The 19,692-nt window shown below is 41.8% G+C and overlaps 1 protein-coding gene across 3 annotated transcripts in view; it reads right to left on the reverse strand.

The window, feature by feature from the left end:
- Window positions 1–19,692, reverse strand: part of LOC120528255 (relaxin-3 receptor 1-like) — a 59,319-nt gene that overhangs the window by 32,404 nt on the left and 7,223 nt on the right. Inside the window, exon 1 of one of the 3 annotated variants that reach the window (XM_039752384.1) lies at window positions 1,303–1,764. The exons of 1 other annotated variant lie outside the window; for it this stretch is intronic. The gene's annotated coding sequence lies outside the window, so the exon portion shown is untranslated. Of the gene's footprint in view, window positions 1–838; window positions 1,243–1,302; window positions 1,765–19,692 lie in introns of those variants that run through there. One more of the 3 variants, XM_039752392.1, reaches the window with a different exon arrangement.

A 19,692-nucleotide genomic window follows, 5' to 3' on the forward strand; every position in this document is an offset into this window, starting at 1 on the left:
GGTCACAACGGACGGACATCAGCCCATCTCAGGGCAGACACACAGACTCAAAAAGGGCAGCCGGCTACGTCAAAGTGAGACCTGCAGCAAAAACTGAGGTGCAGTCACAGGGAGAACGAACAAACTGCACCAAGGGCAGCAGCACCAAGCACTGAGCCGCTCGGCCCCACCAACACAAACAATAAGCACAGCTCAAACAGTCTTCTATTTTCTACATTCTATTTTCTATCTATTTTCTCTGTTCAAAAAACACCACAGATAGACATCATGCTGCACACTGCTTTAAATTGCAACACACGTTTCGGAAATTGGGGTTGGTAACAACCCACTTAGATATTGCGTAGAACCCATTTGTATCTGTTAATGTTGTTAAACGATAGACGCTGTATGTACATACATAGCAAAGGTATTCTGTATGATAAAATGATATTGTAGATACAGTAAGTAGATAAAAAATGGAAAACATTGGTTTTATTTCAACACTTTAACATTACTTTAAAATGCACTATATTATGAATTTGGTTCAAATAAAACAAAATAAACAAATAATAACATGAGTAACAGAGGTAAATATATGCCATGATTACACTGTACCCTTACTTTTGTGGGGGTTGTACAGCACATTTTGCATGCACAGCATCTCTTAAAATTCATCATTTTGTGAAATTATAAAAACTGCCATTTTTATTTATTCGCCCACAGCGTGGTTTACACAAGTTTCCTGAATGTTTAACAGTGACAAAAGTATTAGAAATAACCGCAGCTTCAGAGTGGAGCCATCACGTTCATTCTATTCAATGCTTTTGTAGTAATAATAATAATAATAATAGTGACTCACCTTCAAATGTTGGATGACACCCAGTTTTTCGAATTCCCTCACTGTAGTTTTGCTCCGAATTTTACGGTACCCTAAAGCTCCAGCCATAGGCGGCAGGCTCCGTTTCCAAGCAGATTTCTCTCTCCAGCTCAAGCAATGCAAGCGCCAGTAACTTTGTTCATGGAGCTGTCTGTCAGGCCGTACTGCTGAATTAATTTGTTTTGTTAATTACCTTTAAGGAGCGTTTATTTTGAATACACTGTTTTTATCTTACTTTTTGAGCAGGTATTTTTATGGAGATAGAAATACAATCGAGAAATTCGTCCGTGGCGTTTGGCGGACCTCCAGCAGAGCCCTCCGAGTCAGTCTGTTTACGAAACTCCGGCACGGCGAGTCGCGCATAGCTGATAACTTGTAATCTCCAGTAGCCGCGCTAATAAATTCCGAACGCTGCACTTTGTTCCTCTTAAAAAAAAAACACTTACCTGCTGCGTGCATCAACGGCCAAGTCAATGGAGAAGTTCACCGCAAAAGGCAGCGTGCGAAGTGCCGAGCCGATCGTTGTCGTGCCGCAGAAATAGGATGGCGAGTGAGAGCGGAGGACAGCGCGCTGCTCCCAGGCGACCGACGACGAGAAGCTGCCACCATAAAACGTGCAACAGGCGGCAGTTTATTGGGCGCTCAGAACAGAGGGACACCCATCCACAGCCCGCCGCTGCTGCCAGCTCCAGATGTGAACACTTCTGGTGTGCCCACTTTACATGCACACGTTAAGAGCTCATAAAAAGCTCCATTTAGAACTTCAAGCTAAACAGCCTGGTTGTGCGCTTTATTCATTTATGGTGCACTCCTATATCATGTGAGCGCCAGGCTTTGTTTGTTTACATTATACAACTGGACACACCATATACAATAATATTTTCAAACCCGCCTTATCCAGCAATGATCCAAGGCACATCGATTTGTTAAGTAAAATGATATCTTAACAAGTGTGTGTAGGAATGATGAACTGTTTGAGGAACTGGCAAATGTAAAAACTGCATGGTATAACTCAAAATGTAGACAATTCTCTATGGTATAGTACAATCTGAAAGGTAACAGCAGTAAGAGCTAATATGTCATATTGTGCTATTGGCCCAATTTACTTATTGCTTTTAAGATTTACACTCTGATTAATTTTTTATTTTTAAATCTGTCAAATTGTGAACCTGCTTGGTAGCTGCTATGGAGTTAGAGTTTACCCCAGCAGCCACAGACATAAAATAGCACTCCACCCTGGTCAGGGGGTCCGTCACAGAACATATCTAAAGGCACCCTGAGTAACCACCTGTCGATGCACTGCCACCTGCCAACCAGACGGCGTGTCTTGGGATGAAAACAGGAGCCCCCAAAGTTAACAAGCTGGGGGACGGGCGCTGTCAGGCACCAGTGCTTCTTGTTATGCTATTGTAACAATTAGCACATTTAGACTGATTATTTTATTATTCATAATGTTTGGTGTTTAAACAGTACAGGACATTGAGTATAATTTTCAGCATATGAACGCAGACATGTGCCATGTTTATAGATGACCAGATTAAAGTTTGTGTGCATGAGTGTGTGTGTTTGTATCTGTACACATTATTATAAGGAGGCAGATGTTTTGAGGTAAGATAATTCTACTTACAAATTGTGGCACTGGAGAGTGGTGACATGTTGCATGTCACTTAATATATGCAAGAAGGAATTTCCCTGTGCTCTGTATACTGTATGTGACAATATAATGACACTAGAAAGCCATGCAGTGTATATGTGTTATAAAGCATTATATATACATATCAGCCCAGCTATCTATTTACGGACAGCATGGTGGCACAGTGGTACTGCTGTTGCCTCACAGTAAGGAGACCAGGGTCTTCGTCCCGGGTCCTCCCACCATGGAGTTTGCATGTTCTCCCGTGTCGGCGTGTTTTTCCTCCCCTTGTCCAAAGATATACTTGTCAGGTGAATTGGCGAAACTAATTTGGCCCTGGTGTGTGTGTGTGTGTGTGCTAGAACATAACCTGACCGTTCATCCATTTACTTGAGTAGAGAGGTATAGGCAGTTGTAGTCAAGCCCAACAGCATCAGGTTGAAGACAGGAGCAAATCCAGGATGAGACGCCATTTAGTCACGGGGACTAATTACTAATCCACCACACACACAAATACCATTAAGAAATGAGATGAGAACTGGAATACCCAGTGAACAGCCCCTGTGGACATTGGGAAAAGACACATTTGGGCCAGGATTCAAACCCAGTCGCCTGGACCTGTGGCCAATGGCACAAATACCTCGACCAGTTTATTCAGAGATAGCATTTCCATGCAAATGAGGCTAACCCACATATGAAATATGTCAAAGAACTTAGAATTGTATACCAAGTAATAATTTATTCACCTAATCACAGAAAGGGATGGTGTTGTCCTCCTGTAGATCGCTACACAGGTTGCCCCTTGCCCACTCGGGGGGGCACTTCCCCATGTTCATAAGCCAAACCCCGTGTTCCCCCTTGCTCTTTCTTTCTCATTGCCATTTCAGCTGTTGCTATAAAATCCAAACTCAGTCTTGCTGTGGTAGGGGGTGGCTTTTAATGTCACTCAAGGCCATACTGTGTGTACTGAGCAAATCTCAGGGTGACATTTCAGTGTCTCTGCACCACAGGTCCTCTCTCATAATTAGGGGTGCAGACCTTTAAATATTTTAAGATCAGTTGTTCTTCAGAATGGAAGTATGGCTCCAACTGTGGATGGTGCTACTCGGCTACCATCTACTGGAGTGGAGAAACTTTAGTTACTTCCTGCCATATATATCTCCATTGTTTTTCTCTTAGTTTAGATCCTTCACTGTGACTACTTCAGGGCCACCCCAATGGCTTACCTTGCCTACCAAGAGGTGACCTGAGTGAGTTTCACAACTGTAGGCTTCTATTTTTAAATGCAGCCCCAGGACAGGTCAGGTTGGGGAGCATGCACTGGTACAGTAGCACCCACCACACAACAAAACAACTCGGGATCCTGGTCGGCAACCCCACAGGCAGACATGTGGCCCAGTCCCAACCTCCAGAAATGACCCTCTATCTGCGATAGCATGGGCATCCCCTTGGCCTGGTCCAGCCAATGGGGTCCTCAACAATGAGCTTCCTACGAGCTGCATCACCCTCAGGGAATCGCGCCACATGGCTGTAGTGCCGTAACTGACGCTCCGTCACAATGCAGGTAATGTGCCTCATATGGGACTCTATGAGCAGCTGTTCATTCAACACAAAGTCAAACCAGCGCTACCCAAAGATTCTCAGAAGAGACACAGTACCAAAGGAGTCCAGTCTTCATCTCAGGTCACTGGATAGCATCGATGTCTCAGAACCATACAGCAAAATTAGAAGCACCAGGACTCTGAAGACTTGGACCTTTGTTCTTTTGCATAGATATCAGGACGCCACACACCCTTTTCCAGCGACCTCATGACACAAACATGACCAGCAAACTGTGTCCATCATACAATATCTGAAAATAAAGAAAGGTGAAGGTCTCAGGAATGTTGATCTGCTCGGGTCCACAAAACATTTAAACAAAGCCCTTAGAGGAGAGATAATCAACAATTTTGCAAATGTATGCCGTTGTACAATGAGACCAGCAACAGGCCATGGAAGGAAAGAACGAGTTTAATTGACAGCAAGACTTGGTGCCTAATTAAGTAACTGGTTGGAGGAGTTTGAGGCCCTGACTTAGCTGGTCTTCTGTTGGCTCACTCACCTCACATTTCATTTCTGTTTGGGAGCCATTTAAGGAAGGAAATGCTTCAATTCATGGGGAACAAATCTTTAAAACAAGTCAATTAAAATGAAAGCAAATTAAGTTAATTAGCAGCAAAATCAGGTCACTGATGAGGAAAAGGGTAAGAATGAAAACCTGCAGCCACTGCAGCCCTCAAAGACCAGATTTGGAGGCCACTGCTGTAGAGCATGACATTCAGAGCTTCCTATAGGCAGGGACTGAATCGCGTCTGTGTTTTTACTGCGCTTTGGTTGTTAACTGACAATTCAGATGTGAGCGTCAGTAGGCTTTGTGCTCTAGGAACCAAGTTACCCAAACTATTCTATAACATTTCAGTAATTATTTACCATTCTAATGTTGATCTTTCTGATTATAAAATAGGCCTTTACGATAGCAATTGATGAGAACAATTCATAATTAATTCCAGAATTACAGTATTTGAGGGTTCCTCTTTCTCTTGCATGATTTAGCTCAAAAACGAATCAGCACATCATCATCTCATAACAGGCTTAAGTTTCATGTTTGGAATTTTTCCGTCCAGCCGTTTTAGCTCTTGACCGTTACACATAGACAGGAACACACCCGTCATTGAGATATCGATGTTTTCGGTATCAGGAGATCCTAAAATGTCGAGATCCATTGAAAAATGGTGAGCAAAATTTTTGACGAATCTAAAGCTTTTGGTCCTCCTCCGCAGACGATAGGTTATGGTGCAGGAGGGTGCAAAGCAAAACGTTCTTCAGTGCTAATGTGCAGCATTGGCACCTGTTAAAAGTGAACTAAAATGGAGTCTATCCATCGTATGTTCATCACATTTAAGCGTTAATATATTTGTCATTTCAAAGCACTTTATAATAGCAGCTGAGTGATATGAATTATTCTATGCATGTGTCGTCAATTAGCTGGTTACCTGCATTTACCTATGTGATCAGGGGTGTCATCATGTCCCAGTTATTCTGCCATGTTGCATACGGTTGGGTCCAAGTGGCCATAAATATACACAAGTTCTCCTAACAAGTCTTATTTTATAAATCTCAACGTTTGGGAGGAAAGCTGCATATGCCATTTCAAGGGTACTGTGCATACGCCTGTTTTATAAAGCTGACCCCTGTAATGAAGGGAGAGGAAGAAAAGGATTGAATTGTGCTTGTTTGAAGGAAAAGCTTGTTCAAATAAAAGGCTTATTTCAGTATGGGACTGCAGTTTGGCATTTGTGATTGTGAGATGCCACCGATAAACCACAGCTGACAAAGCAAGAGCTCCTTCTTCTGCACCTCACTTGAAGTTCTGAAATACCAAGAGCATGTTTTGTGCAATTGATCACCACACTGTCTTTTAAAGAAGTGGTGCCTTTCGGTTTGCTCTAGAAATTCGTTTCAGTATTTATGATTTGAATCAATCAACTCATTAACCCTCATGACTGCATCACAAGTCTTGACCCCTAGTGAACTTTAAGAAATCAGCTTAAACGCATTACACAAAGTATCTACAACATCTGTCAGTGTCTGAAGATGCCTTTCAGGCGTAACAGGCCTGCGGACCTTGGGTCGGGGCAGCACTGGTCTGCAGTGTCTAATAAGATCGTCACATGGCAGTCTACTTAAAGGGGGGGACCGTACATTTTTGCCATTGCCAGGTAGCTCTCAGCTCCTCGATCCCCCCCACACTGTGGCATCAGCAGCTCACCTGCTAGAAGGATGTCTGCTTAAGGAAAAGCCTGAAGTAAATACCAAATGGCAGACGTTCTCTTTCAAGCCATCTTTTATTACCCAATTTTATGACTGCAGTGAATCAATACAAGGCCTGTGAGCCCAAGGTGCGAGTAGATGAAGAAAAAGGTGGAATGTGAGACACAATGTCAGCAGACAGCAAGCACCATCAATAGTAAAGTACAGTATATTCAATAAAACTGGTCAGCATTTCTAATACGATCAAGCAGTTCAAATGTATCATTTTGTAATTTTTGGTCTAAATATTAGCAGTCAGGAGAACAAAACAGGTTGGCATGGGGCTGAATCTGAAGTGGTCCCTTTGAGACTGGTGTTGTGGCTGCATGAGGATGCAGAACATGAAGTGCTGTCAGCAACTGTGCGTAAATCCAGGCAGGCCAGCATCTGAGGGCCTGTCTGAGTGGAAATGGTGGTCTTTAATCCTAAACACTCTATACAGAAATAACGGAAAAGTCACAGTACTCAGGAGCGTTTCACTACAATAAACATGTCTGCAAAGAGAAAATTGATCCGCTGTGCTTTAATCAAAATCTGCAGCCAATGGGAATATCTTCTGCTTTACTGTTTCTATTCAACAAGATGAGCACAAGAGAAAATTTTTTTTTTTTCAAAGAACGTAAACCTGACTATCCTGTCTAATATAACAAGACATGTCTAAGTGACTGTACGTGAAGTAAGACTTGAGTTGACAAGGTCATAAGTGTTGAGGTGAACACTGGAGTGTGGAGCAGGCAGCATGGCAGTCAGGGGGCTAGCAGGAGACTTTCTACAGTACCAACAAGTCTAAGAGAAATCCAGCAAATCTGGAGCTCAACACTGGACTTTGCAATAACTGGCCAGAATCAAAAATAGTGAAATGCACTGGAAAAGATTTTGTTTAAATGATCCAAAAGCTTAAATGCAGCCGACACCAGGGTCAGCGCCAGTACTGGGCCCAAATGTCCCCATTGGCACACCCTGTAGCTTAAGTTTTTTAAAGTTCTTTTTCCTCAAATGAAATGTATGTGCATTTTATATATATATATATATATATATATATATATATATATATATATATATATATACTGCTCAAAAGAATTAAAGGAACACTTTTTAATCAGAGTATAGCATAAAGTCAATGAAACTTATGGGATATTAATCTGGTCAGTTAAGTAGCAGAGGGGTTGTTAATCAGTTTCAGCTGCTGTGGTGTTAATGAAATTAACAACAGATGCACTAGAGGGGCAACAATGAGATGACCCCCAAAACAGGAATGGTTTAACAGGTGGAGGCCACTGACATTTTTCCCTCCTCATCTTTTCTGACTGTTTCTTCACTAGTTTTGCATTTGGCTACAGTCAGTGTCACTACTGGTAGCATGAGGCGATACCTGGACCCTACAGAGGTTGCACAGGTAGTCCAACTTCTCCAGGATGGCACTTCAATACGTGTCATTGCCAGAAGGTTTGCTGTGTCTCCCTGCACAGTCTCAAGGGCATGGAGGAGATTCTAGGAGACAAGCAGTTACTCTAGGAGAGCTGGAGAGGGCCATAGAAGGTCCATAACCCATCAGCAGGACCAGTATCTGCTCCTTTGGGCAAGGAGGAACAGGATGAGCACTGCCAGAGCCCTACAAAATGACCTCCAGCAGGCCACTGGTGTGAATGTCTCTGACCAAACAACCAGAAAGACTTCATGAGGGTGACCCAAGGGCCCCATGTCCTCTAATGGGCCCTGAGCTTACTGCCCAGCAGCATGCAGCTCGATTGGCATTCGCTATAGAATACCAGAATTGGCAGATGCACCACTGGTGCCCTGTGCTTTTTACAGATGAGAGCAGGTTCACCCTGAGCACGTGACAGAAGTGAAAGTGTCTGGAGAAGCCATGGAGAACATTATGCTGCCTGTAACATCATTCAGCATGAGCAGTTTGGTGGTGGGTTAATGATTGTCTGGGGAGGCATATCCATGGAGGGTCACACAGACCGCTACAGGCTTGACAAATGCACCTTGGCTGCCATTAGGTATCAGGATGAAATCCTTGAACCCATTGTCAGACCCTATTGTGGTACAGTGGCTCCTGGTGCACGACAATTCCTGGCCTCATGTGGTGAGAGTATGCAGGCAGTTCCTGGAGGATGAAGGAATTGATACCATTGACTGGCCACCACACTTTCCTGACCTAAATCCAATAGAACACCTCTGGGACATTATGTTTTGGTCCATCCAATGCCACCAGGTTGCACCTCAGACTGTCCAGGAGCTCAGTGATGCCCTGGTCCAGATCTGGGAGGAGATCCCCCACAACACCATCTCTCATCTCATTAGAAGCATGCACCGATGTTGCCAGGCATGTATACAAGAACACAGGGGCCATACAAAGTGCTGCGTACAATTCTGAGTTGCTGCAATTAAATTTTGGCAAAATGGACTAGCCTGCCACATAATTTTTCACTCTGATTTTTGGGGCGTCTTTGAATTCAGGGCTCTGTAGGTTGATCATTTTCATTTCCATCAAACGATGTGGCATCCTTTCGTTCCTAACACATTACCCAGTCTATATCAGTATAGATATCCAGGAGGATTTCTTTTCCCATTGAGATCTGATGTGTTTTCAAAGTGTTCCTTTAATTTTTTGAGCAGTTTATATATATATATATATATATATATATATATATATATATATATATATATATATATATATATATATATATATATATATATATACTAATAAAAGGCAAAGCCCTCACTCACTCACTCACTCACTCACTCACTCACTGACTCATCACTAATTCCCCAACTTCCCGTGTGGGTGGAAGGCTGAAATTTTGCAGGTTCATTCCTTACAGCTTCCTTACAAAAGTTGGGCAGGTTTTATATCGAAATTCTACGCGTAATGGTCATAACTGGAAGCTGTTTTTCTCCATTTACTGTAATGGAGATGAGCTTCAACGCCGTGGGGGAGTTTCGTGTGACATCATCACGCCTCCCACGTAATCACGCAGTACATAGAAAACCAGGAAGACCTCAAAAAGCGCTCAAGAAAACATGCATTATATAATTGAGAAGGCAGCGAAACAATAAGAAGCGGCGAGTGACATATACAACCATATTCATGAGTTCTGCTACTTCGGAAACAAAGCACGATGTAAACCTACACTTTAAATTAAGTTCATAGACAGGCTGCCGCTGGCGTTTGTAATTTAGTGCCTGCCCATATAAGGCCGTCCGTCAGCGGCAATCCAATAGCAAACTGCCACGGGTAAATATTCACGGGTGAAGGACTGTGCTTATGGAGAGGAAGATGAGATGGTCAGGGTGGTGTTTGACACAAACTCAGCGAAACTGCGAGAGAAAGTTTTAAGTGCCAGGACTAAGGTAACATTAAATACAGCCATGGACATAGCACGAGATGGCACCAGCACAGCTGGGAACCTTCGATGCATGTACACCGAGCGGCTCACGTGAACTGACACAGTGCACAGATAAAAAGCAACAGTTCCAAAGAGCGCTGAACAAAACTGAATTACACAATTGAAAAGGCAGCAAAAAATATGAAGCGTCTGATAAGCATATTCATAAATCCAGCTACTGCGAAACAAAGCACACGGTGGAAAAAGTCAATGTCCCGCTAAAGGAAGACAGTGTAAAAAAACGTGCATGCAGTGTGTCAGGTCTCAGATAAAGAAGAAGACGAGCTGTTTATTGATGCAGTAAGAAACAAATCGATGAATGAAACCTGTCATCTTTACAGCGATTGACAAACACGGAATGTAACTTGAACACAACACATCCTACAAATACGAACCTGATTGAAAGAAATAATGATAATCAAATCCTTGATGACAGCAACACTCAGTAACACTCACAAAACAAATACTGTATATTGACAGTCATGTTACGTTATTTTTAAAATGTTCCCTTTTCTTTTCTAGCTTTTTAACACACTACTTCTCGCTGCGATCGCGGGTATATATATATGTATATATATATATCCCGATCTACATACTCGAATAATGGATACTTTATTCAACATCAATGATTGTTTTGGTAAAGCCATACTCAGTGTATTCATTAGATGAACGGTAAAAAAGTAAGAGCGAGGGAGGATGACTTATTGAGGCATGCAAGCAAAACCACAATAGCACGCTGGCTCGATGTACGAAAAAATATATCTTTTCAAGTTCTATTTAGTCCATATGTGTCAAACTCAAGGCCCGGAGGCAACATCTGGCCCGGCGTGTAATTATATCCGCCCGAGATCATTTTATATACTGTATTATTGTTATTAATGGCCCGGGATATGAAGCACTGGTAACACAATAAACTACAGATCCCATAATGCAGGGCTTCAGCTGCCTTGCAGAACACTTACAGCGTCACCGCCGTCTCTTCAGTCGTTTCCTTACTTTACGAAGGAAGCAGCTTTTCAGAGCTTCTGCACTGTTTTATAAACGAACGATATATAAGAAAGTCCTTTTTCCTTGCTTATGCAAGCAGCCTTTTATTTAATCCACGGGTTCTCCGCTGTTTCATTGTTCATTTATTACGATTTTTATAGTTATTGTGTAGGTTTTATTTAATCCACGGGTTCTCTTCTGTGTTCACTGCGGTGTCTTCTTTCGTTTGAGCTTGCCAAGGAAGCAGCTTCTCACAGCTTCTGCACTGTTTTAAAACGAACGACATATAAGAAAGTGCTTTTTCCTTGCTTCACCAACGAAGCAACCTTTTTATTTAATTCACGGGTTCTCTTCTATTTTATTGTTCATTTGTTACGATTGTTACAGTTATTGTGTAGGTTTTATTTAATCCACGGGTTCTCTTCTGTGTGTCACTGCGGTGTCTTCTTTCGTTTACGACCTTCGCCAAGGAAGCAGAAACTTACAACCACTGAAACTTTGTAACGGCACAAGACTTCAGGTCACATCTCTACAAAACAACCTAATTGAAGCAACTATATTTACTGGCAGTGCCTCAGTGACACAGTTTTTATTACTCGCATCCCCGTTATACCATCTAATCTCCCATTTTAATTCAAACGCGTTCAATTTCCAGTAAGGCTCTGCTTCGCAATGACAATTAATAAGTCTCAGGGACAAACACTACAAAAGGCTGGCATTGATTTGAGGCGGGATTGCTTTTCACATGGCCAACTGTATGTTGCATGCTCAAGAGTGAGCTCAGCACACAGCTTAGTCATATTACAACCAGAGGGCCGAACTGACAACGTGGTATACAGAGAGATCCTTAACAATTAATTTTTGACATATTTTCGTTCAGTCTAAAAATGTTTACTTTTTTATTAATAAAAATATTCAGACAGTATTTCACCGCTGCGAAGCGCGGGTATTTTGCTAGTATATATATATACCTTGTTTAAAATATCAGCTGATTAGAAACGTGCACAGCAAAATCCTCAGTGTTAGCTTTCTCACTAGAAAGGTTCAGTTAACTCTTGAATAGTATTTGGAAAGCACATATCGCCGGGCTTCTGTATCTGCGGGTTCCACATTTGCAGAATCAATCATCTACAGGCCGAAAATATTTTGGAAAAAAAAAAAAATAATCTAGAAAGTGCATAAATGTAAAACTTGACCTCGAACTTGAATGACATGATCTGCAGGTTATACCCTGCTGCAGCCTCCCACCATACTGTCGCTGCTCAATAAATTGGCTTATAGGAGTAAACTTACAACTCCTACATGGTAGCCAATTGCTGAGCCACCACACTGCTCTTCAGTTGGCCAGCTCTGCTCCAATAAAGCATCCTCGGGGTACTCTGTAGATCCATCGACTTCGCTCTCCTATCCCTCCTCGGCTTCAGAGCGCTACCATTCACCCAAGTGGAAAACAGTTTTCATCTTTACACTTCCTGCAGTGCTGCAGCTCCCAAAACAAAACGCAAAAGACATGAAAAAAATTCTGGAAAATAAAGAGACTCAAACAAAGAAGATTAAACTATCACTGAAATCAGATATCCACAAACCGTTGCTTGCCCCAATGGAAGTGAGTCTATCAATCAGCCTGCAGACGCCTGGCCAGGGTACCGGCTTTAAACGTAGGTAAGGTTATCAATACACACACACACACTCACGGGCAAAGAGCCGTGCCGGCTAGAAATGGGTTGGACACGCACAGGTTGCTGGTAGGTGATCAGAGCAGCAGTAAATTAAATACTCAAACTTCAACAGAGAACCCATTATTGCTGACAGGGACACACATGCACACTGTGCCAAGCGCTGCCCTGCGTTTCTATAAACTAAAGCTGTCCAGGCAGCAATCCCGACTGTAAGATGCCATGAGGACCTTGGTGTCACATTGTGTGCACCCTTTATTTCTGTGAAAAAATGGCTCCTAAAAAGCAATTAGGTGGTCAAAGCAATCCCTCAAAGGCTAAGTGGGAGCGTAAAGTGCTATCTATTGGCGAGAAAATAAAAATCTTACATCTAATGAAAAGTGGCACAGCGCTTGGCTAAGTCCTTATTCCCTAAACAATGCATTACAACAACTACTTTTATAGCATTTACATTGTATTAGGCATGATAAGTAATCTGGAGGTGATTTAAAGTATATAGGAGGAGGTGCGTAGGTAAAATGCAAATGCTGTGTCATTATATACGAGGGCCCTGAGCATCCTGGTCATTTAACCAAATCCTCCACGGATACGGAGGGCCGACTGTATATGACTGTCGATTATGCAGCATACGTCTTCACAACAAGGTTTACATAATTAGACTGACTGGAAATGTTGCCAGTCCAAGCTACTAAAATCACGACCTTAACAGGGGCCTATCAACTAGTATCTTACTGAAGTTACTTTAGCACTCTCGTTGAACTCCACTGAATCGATTCATATGAAAAGATTCACTAAAGAAAGACATTCAAAAAAACCACACTGTGGTACTGGTGGGCTGTCTCGGTGGAAGGAAACGTGAAGGACGTCTCGACAGACAGCAGTTTTAGGTTTTATCAGTGAACGGAAACAGACAAATGGCAAACGCGTCAGAATCTGATGCCGGCAATGAAAATTTCAGTGGTGCTTCAGCGGCGAGTGGAAACCTCACTGCTAGCTGTGTTCACCTTAGTGATGGGGGTGCTACCATTGCTATGAGCATGCTGAGAAATCTACATCCACCCAAACGCCAAAGGACCAGCCAGGTCATGGATTTTTCTGATATCCACGAGCCACCAGCTCAATTGATATTAAAAGTTTCCAACTTCTTAAGATGGAGAAGCTTTTATCGGTGGCTCCCCTGCAAGAGAACCACCTCTTTCAACCTTCACAAACACATGCAGTTTTTAATATCTGGAAAAATTTGGGGATTAACTTACTTAGAGATCTTTATATAGACAACGTCTTTGCATCCTATGAACAATTACATTCCAAATTTAACATTCCAGCTACAAATTTCTTTCACTATCTTCAAATCAGGAACTTTGTTAAACAGACCCTTCCAGATTTTCCTCATCTTGCACCCTCATCCGTGCTGGAAAAAATATTGCTCAATCTCAAGGATTTAGACACCATCTCTGCAATATATAAAATTATTTTGCAGTCACTCCATTTCAAAGATCCAAGAGGACACTGGGAAAACGATCTCTTAATCAATATATCAGAAAAAGAGTGGAAAGTAGCAATGCAGAGAATTCACTCAAGCTCCATATGCGCAAAGCATACAATTATACAACTCAAAATTATATACCGAGCACATCTGTCTCGACTAAAACTCTCCAAAATGTTTCCAGGGCATGATCCAACCTGCGAACGTTGCAATCAAGTCCCAGCCTCACTGGGTCACATGTTTTGGTCCTGCACCAAATTAACATCATTTTGGATCAAAATGTTTAAGTACCTTTCAGACAGCCTTGGACTCACAATCCCTCCTAACCCATTAACAGCTGTGTTTGGTGTTCTTCCAGAGGGGCTTAAAGTGGAGAAGGAAAAACAAACTGGGATTGCATTCACTACACTTTTGGCACACAGACTTATTTTGCTAAAGTGGAAGAATCCAAACTCTCCTCTTTGAAGTCAGTGGGAAACCGATGTTTTATACTATTTGAAATTGGAAAAAATCAAATTAGTTAGAGGATCTGTACAGAATTATTTTTCAAAACATGGCAGAATCTAATCAATAATATTTTAGAATAAGCTCTTTAAGCACCGAGGAAGCAATTATTTCTGTATTTCTTTTTCTTTTCCATTCATCTCTATTGGCTTATCAAACTCATCGATTTAGGTATGTTTACAAGCCTTATGTTTTACTCCTTTTTCTCTCTTAGAGGTGGGGGGCGACTTGTTCTCATTCCTACTTTTTGTAAAAATTGATTGATTTGTATGGAATGATTACAATAAAATTAATAAAAATAAATAAAAGTTTCCAACTTCTGTTACCGCCGGTAAGGCGTGGAGTTTTGTGGCTCATTGATACAACAGATAAAAGGGTGCAGCTTAACGATGGCATATCCATGGAGGCCATTTTGACATTCTTGTAATAATTTAGTTGAGGATAGAATCACTCTTGTGTTCAAGAGACTGTAAACGCGCGTATCAGATATGCAAACACAAATTGCAAAGAATGGCAAAACAGCCATCAAGCTCTTTGCTGTTATACCATGTTTTACTGGTCAAAATTATGGCAGATGTTATTTGGTGATTTGTGCCTCGCAATGCGCTGGTATGTCATACATATCATCAAAAGGTAGGCAGTCAATTTATATTCACCACATTCAAACTAGGTGTACATTTTAAATGAATGTATATATACTAGTAATAAAAATAATATTAGGCCCACCCAAGTCCTGGCACCACTACTGGCTGACACTCTCTCTTTTACAGGGGGATGTGATGACAGAGTATGGAGCCATTGCAGGTTAAGGGTCTTGCTCAAGTGGCCCAATGGCATGGAGTCACTTCTGGCACTTACAGAATTCAAACTGGCAACCTTCCGATTGCTGGTGCAGCTTCCTAGCCTCAGAGCCACCACTCCGCCTGTAACAAATCAGCGCTTTTATTTGACAACAGCAAAGATTATGGAAGCCATTCTTACATAAAGCACTGAACAAAGCAAATGAACACAAGGCCTTTTCAGGAAGTTAAGCTGTCTCACTTCGGCAATGGCCACCATATAATGTTGCTATAGTACCTTCTGTTTTGTTTATAAAAAGTGAGCTGTTCGCTCCTTGTTGACGAGTGTTTCATGGCCTGACAACACGAGGATTTAATTCACATTTCCTTTTCTCTCTCCACTCCTTCTTGTTATGACATCTGAGACTCAGTCTGTTAGACAAGCGAGTTGACTTTTGTCAGGAAAGAAGGGCACTCCTGACGTTTCTATTAAATCTGGAAGCTAAACGTTTGCATGAAAGTTATACAGACAGCATTGTTTAGAGTGGTTCCATTTTCATTGATGATCACTCCGGACTGTATGTTTGAGCACAAATTGATCAGAACATCATAACAAAACAGCCGTAAAATGGATCTGTTAAGAACAATTTTGTCAAGCCTAGTCTATTCAGCTCAACTAAGCCGGTCAGTCCATATTCAACCATCACACATGCTGAAGATGAAGATGACCAAAGTACAACTGCTATGTTTTTATTCCACGTATTTGTGGCTCTGTGTGCCGTGAATACAGACTTCCATTCAGGTTCTTGAGGAACACGGTTAAACACTTCTGGCAGAACTCCATTTGTTCAACCTGACAAGAGCAAACCCCTTGAATACCTCCGCACTGCTCTGACCCCACTTGTCCAGCGTCAGTCTGCTGAATCTTTATGTAATATGAAGACCATACCAGCACAAATTCCTGGGCCTGTTCTCAACACCGTGCACTCTGCCATGCTGCTCTCTCCATCGTACACCGGGGTTCAGAAATGGCCAGCCACTTGTTTGATGCTCCAGATCTTCCCTGCAGGAGACTTTCCTCCAATACAGGCTCACTTCGGTGTGCTTTTCCTTTTATTGCACGATTGAGCTGTTTCTATTAGGTAGGTGTTTGGTGGCCTGATTTACAGGTGCATCTCAATAAATTAGAATTTCATTGAAAAGTTCAGTTATTTCAGTAATTCAATTCAAAAAGTGAAACTAATATATTATATAGATTCATTACACACAGAGTATTATATTTCAAGCGTTTATTTCTTTTCATTTTGCTGATTATGGGTTACAGGTAATGAAAACTCAAGATTCAGTATCTCAGAAAATTAGAATATTACATAATACCAATAAAAAGAAATTATTTTTAATACAGAAATGTTGGCCTACTGATGCACTCAATACTTGGTCAGGGCTCCTTTTTAAATGACTTACTGCAATCTGGCCTGGCATGGATGCGATCAGCCTCTGGCACTGGTAAGGTGTTATGGAAGCCCAGGATACTTTGATAGCGGCCTTCAGCTCGTCTGCATTGTTGGGTCTGGTGTCTCATCTTCACCTTGACAATATCTCATAGATTCTCTATGGGGTTTAGATCAAGCAAGTTTGCTGGCCAGTTAAGCACAGTGATACCATGGTCATTAAACCAGGTATTGGTACTTTTGGCAGTGTGGGCAGTTGGCCAAGTCCTGCTGGAAAATTAAATCAGCATCTCCATAAAGCTTGTCAGCAGAGGGAAGCATGAAGTGCTCTAACATTTCCTGGTAGACAGCTACGCTGACTTTGGACTTGATAAAACACAGTGGACCAACACCAGCAGATGACATGGCTCCCCAAATTGTCACTGACTGTGGAAACTTCACACTGGACCTCAAGCAGCTTGGATTCTGTGCCTTTCCTATAGACTCTGGGACCTTTATTTCCAAATGAAATGCAAAATTTACTTTCATCAGAAAAGAGGACTTTGGACCACTGAGCAATAGTCCTGTCCATTTTCTTCTTGGCCCAGGTAAGGGGAAGTCTGTGTGTGGTGGCTCTTAAAGCACTAACTCCAGCCACAGTCCACTCCTTTTGAATCTCCCTCAATTCTTGAATAGGTTGTGCTTCATAATCCTCTCAAGGCTGCAGTTATCCCTGTTGCTTGTGCACCTTTTTCTGCCAGACTTTTTCCTTCCACACAACTTTCCATTAATATGCTTGGATACAGCACTCTGAACAGCCAGCTTCTTTAGCAAAGAACTTTTGTGGCCTACCCTCCTTGTGTAGGGTGTCATTGACTGTCTTCTGGACAACTGTCAAATCGGTAGTCTTCCCCATGATTTTGTGGCCTTCTGATCCTGCCTGAGAGACCATGTAAAGGCTTAGGACAACTTCGCAGGTGTTTTGCATTAATTTAGCTGAGTTTAGTGTGACACCATGAGTCTACAATATTGAACTTTTTCACAATATTCTAATTTTCTGAGATACTGAATTTTGGGATTTCATTAACTGTAATACATAATCGGCAAAATGAAAACAAATAAACACTTGAAATATAATACTCTGTGTGTAATGTGTAATGAATCTAATACACGTGTTTCACTTTTTGAATTGAATTACTGAAATAAATGAACTTTTCGATGATATTCTAATTTATTGAGATGCACCTGCATATCCTAACACACATTTTGTCCAAACCCCTACAGACCTCCAGCACTGACTGAGTCCTGAGGAAGCCCCTCAAGTAACAAGGCTAAATTAAAACAAGTCTCAGGTCTAGAAAGGAATGCAAATTGGAAAGCACTAAACCAGCCAGCGCTAGGAGTGGTGATGTGCACGTCCACACACAAAGTGCCCTTTACTTCAGGAGGAAGTCCAAGAGAAGACCCTTCAAATGCCTTACTAACAACACCCTGTTTGTCACATGCTGTCCAGTTCCTGCAGCCCCTACCCCACATAATGACATTTATTCACAGGGCTGAGATCCAATCACTCCTTTCAGACAAGAATCTAACGAGTCATCACCTAATCTTCACAATGCCCTGACTAGGAGAGTTGGAGGAAAGCTGTCTCATGAAAAGTGTCTTGCTGCACCATTTTATTAGAAATGTTTAATGTCAGCTTAGTCAGAGGACACAGTGTGATGGTCAAGAAGACGTTTCTTCTCCTCAGAAGCAACCTTAATGCTCCCACACCCTCCGTGTTCGGAGCCCTGAGCCCTTGACAACTGCTTTTGGTTTCCGCTCGCCTCTGTTAGATGGCATTCAAGTAAACCTTACCACTGCATATGACGTGCATGCGCTTGGTGTGAAAGAGGCACAGCCTTTTATTGGCTGTCTCCCATGATGTGGACACCTAATTCTTTTATTGATTTTGAGATAAAGTAGAGTGTAGCATTATTAATGGTCATAATTAAGTAACGACATTATTAATGTGTGCCAGTTGAAAGTGAAAAAGGGAAACGTTGCATGTGAGGAGTGCGACTGTTTCTGTTATCCATTGTTTCACTGAAGGATATTTTCCAGAACGGTTCTTATCTCTTTTGAAATACTGTGGGTTAAAAAAAAAAAAACAAAAAAAACAAACAAAAGTCCTAGCTACAACACGCCTCGAAGTCATTAGTGCTGTGGACAGAAGCTTATGGGATTTCCGTTTACACAGATTCACGCATGCCGCTGGCTGGCCCCTGGTTTGTGACCAGGCGCTCCTTGCTGATGCCTAATCTTTTTTCCACTCACAATGAGTTTTATCAGCGATTTTCAAAGCACACAATGGTACATGATACCATGGGACTATGGGATGCCCTAGAGCCATAAAATGGGTGTCATCTATTGCTTATATGTTTCTAGTTAGTTACGTGCATGCTCTAGTTCTGATTATATTCGGGAAATTAAAAAGAAATTATAATGCTTTACAGCTTTTAAATAGACAAAGTCCTTCTGCTGCCTCCACTCTTGGAATATCAGTGGAGACACAAATATCAAAAAGTGCATTTATTAGGATAGTAAAGTACACACAGGGGGATATTGACAGGACAAAAACGAAAGTACAAGAGGAGAAGAACAGAAAGAATTCCACTGCCCTCCCTGGCACTGCCCAGTACAGGTGGATAGTTTGCATATCTGCCCACCTCTCAGCTACTCCACCAAAGCACGCAAGTCTCCCACCGCCACAGGCCTTAGTCCAGGCTCTCCTCCCACCTGTAGGCCCCCAAATATCTCACATAAAATGACTGTAACCCCATCTTGTAGGGTCCCAGTTTGGGGTTCTGGTATTTACAGAACTCATTTCTGCACAATTGTTTTCATATTAAGATTATTATTTTTTATTATTGTTTCACACAGTCGCTGTAATTGTATGTATTTTCAAGCTGTTCGTCGGAATGGTCAGAATACATTTTTCAGTGATATTTCTGCATGTTTTCTGTTCCTTTTATGTTAATACCAAGATTTGGCAACCTGCAGAATTCATTTGTGCTCTGTAAGTATTTCAGACTTGACGATCGTATCTTTCATGTTT

This window comes from Polypterus senegalus, chromosome 1 (genome assembly GCF_016835505.1).
Source record: "Polypterus senegalus isolate Bchr_013 chromosome 1, ASM1683550v1, whole genome shotgun sequence".
NCBI lineage: Eukaryota > Metazoa > Chordata > Cladistia > Polypteriformes > Polypteridae > Polypterus > Polypterus senegalus.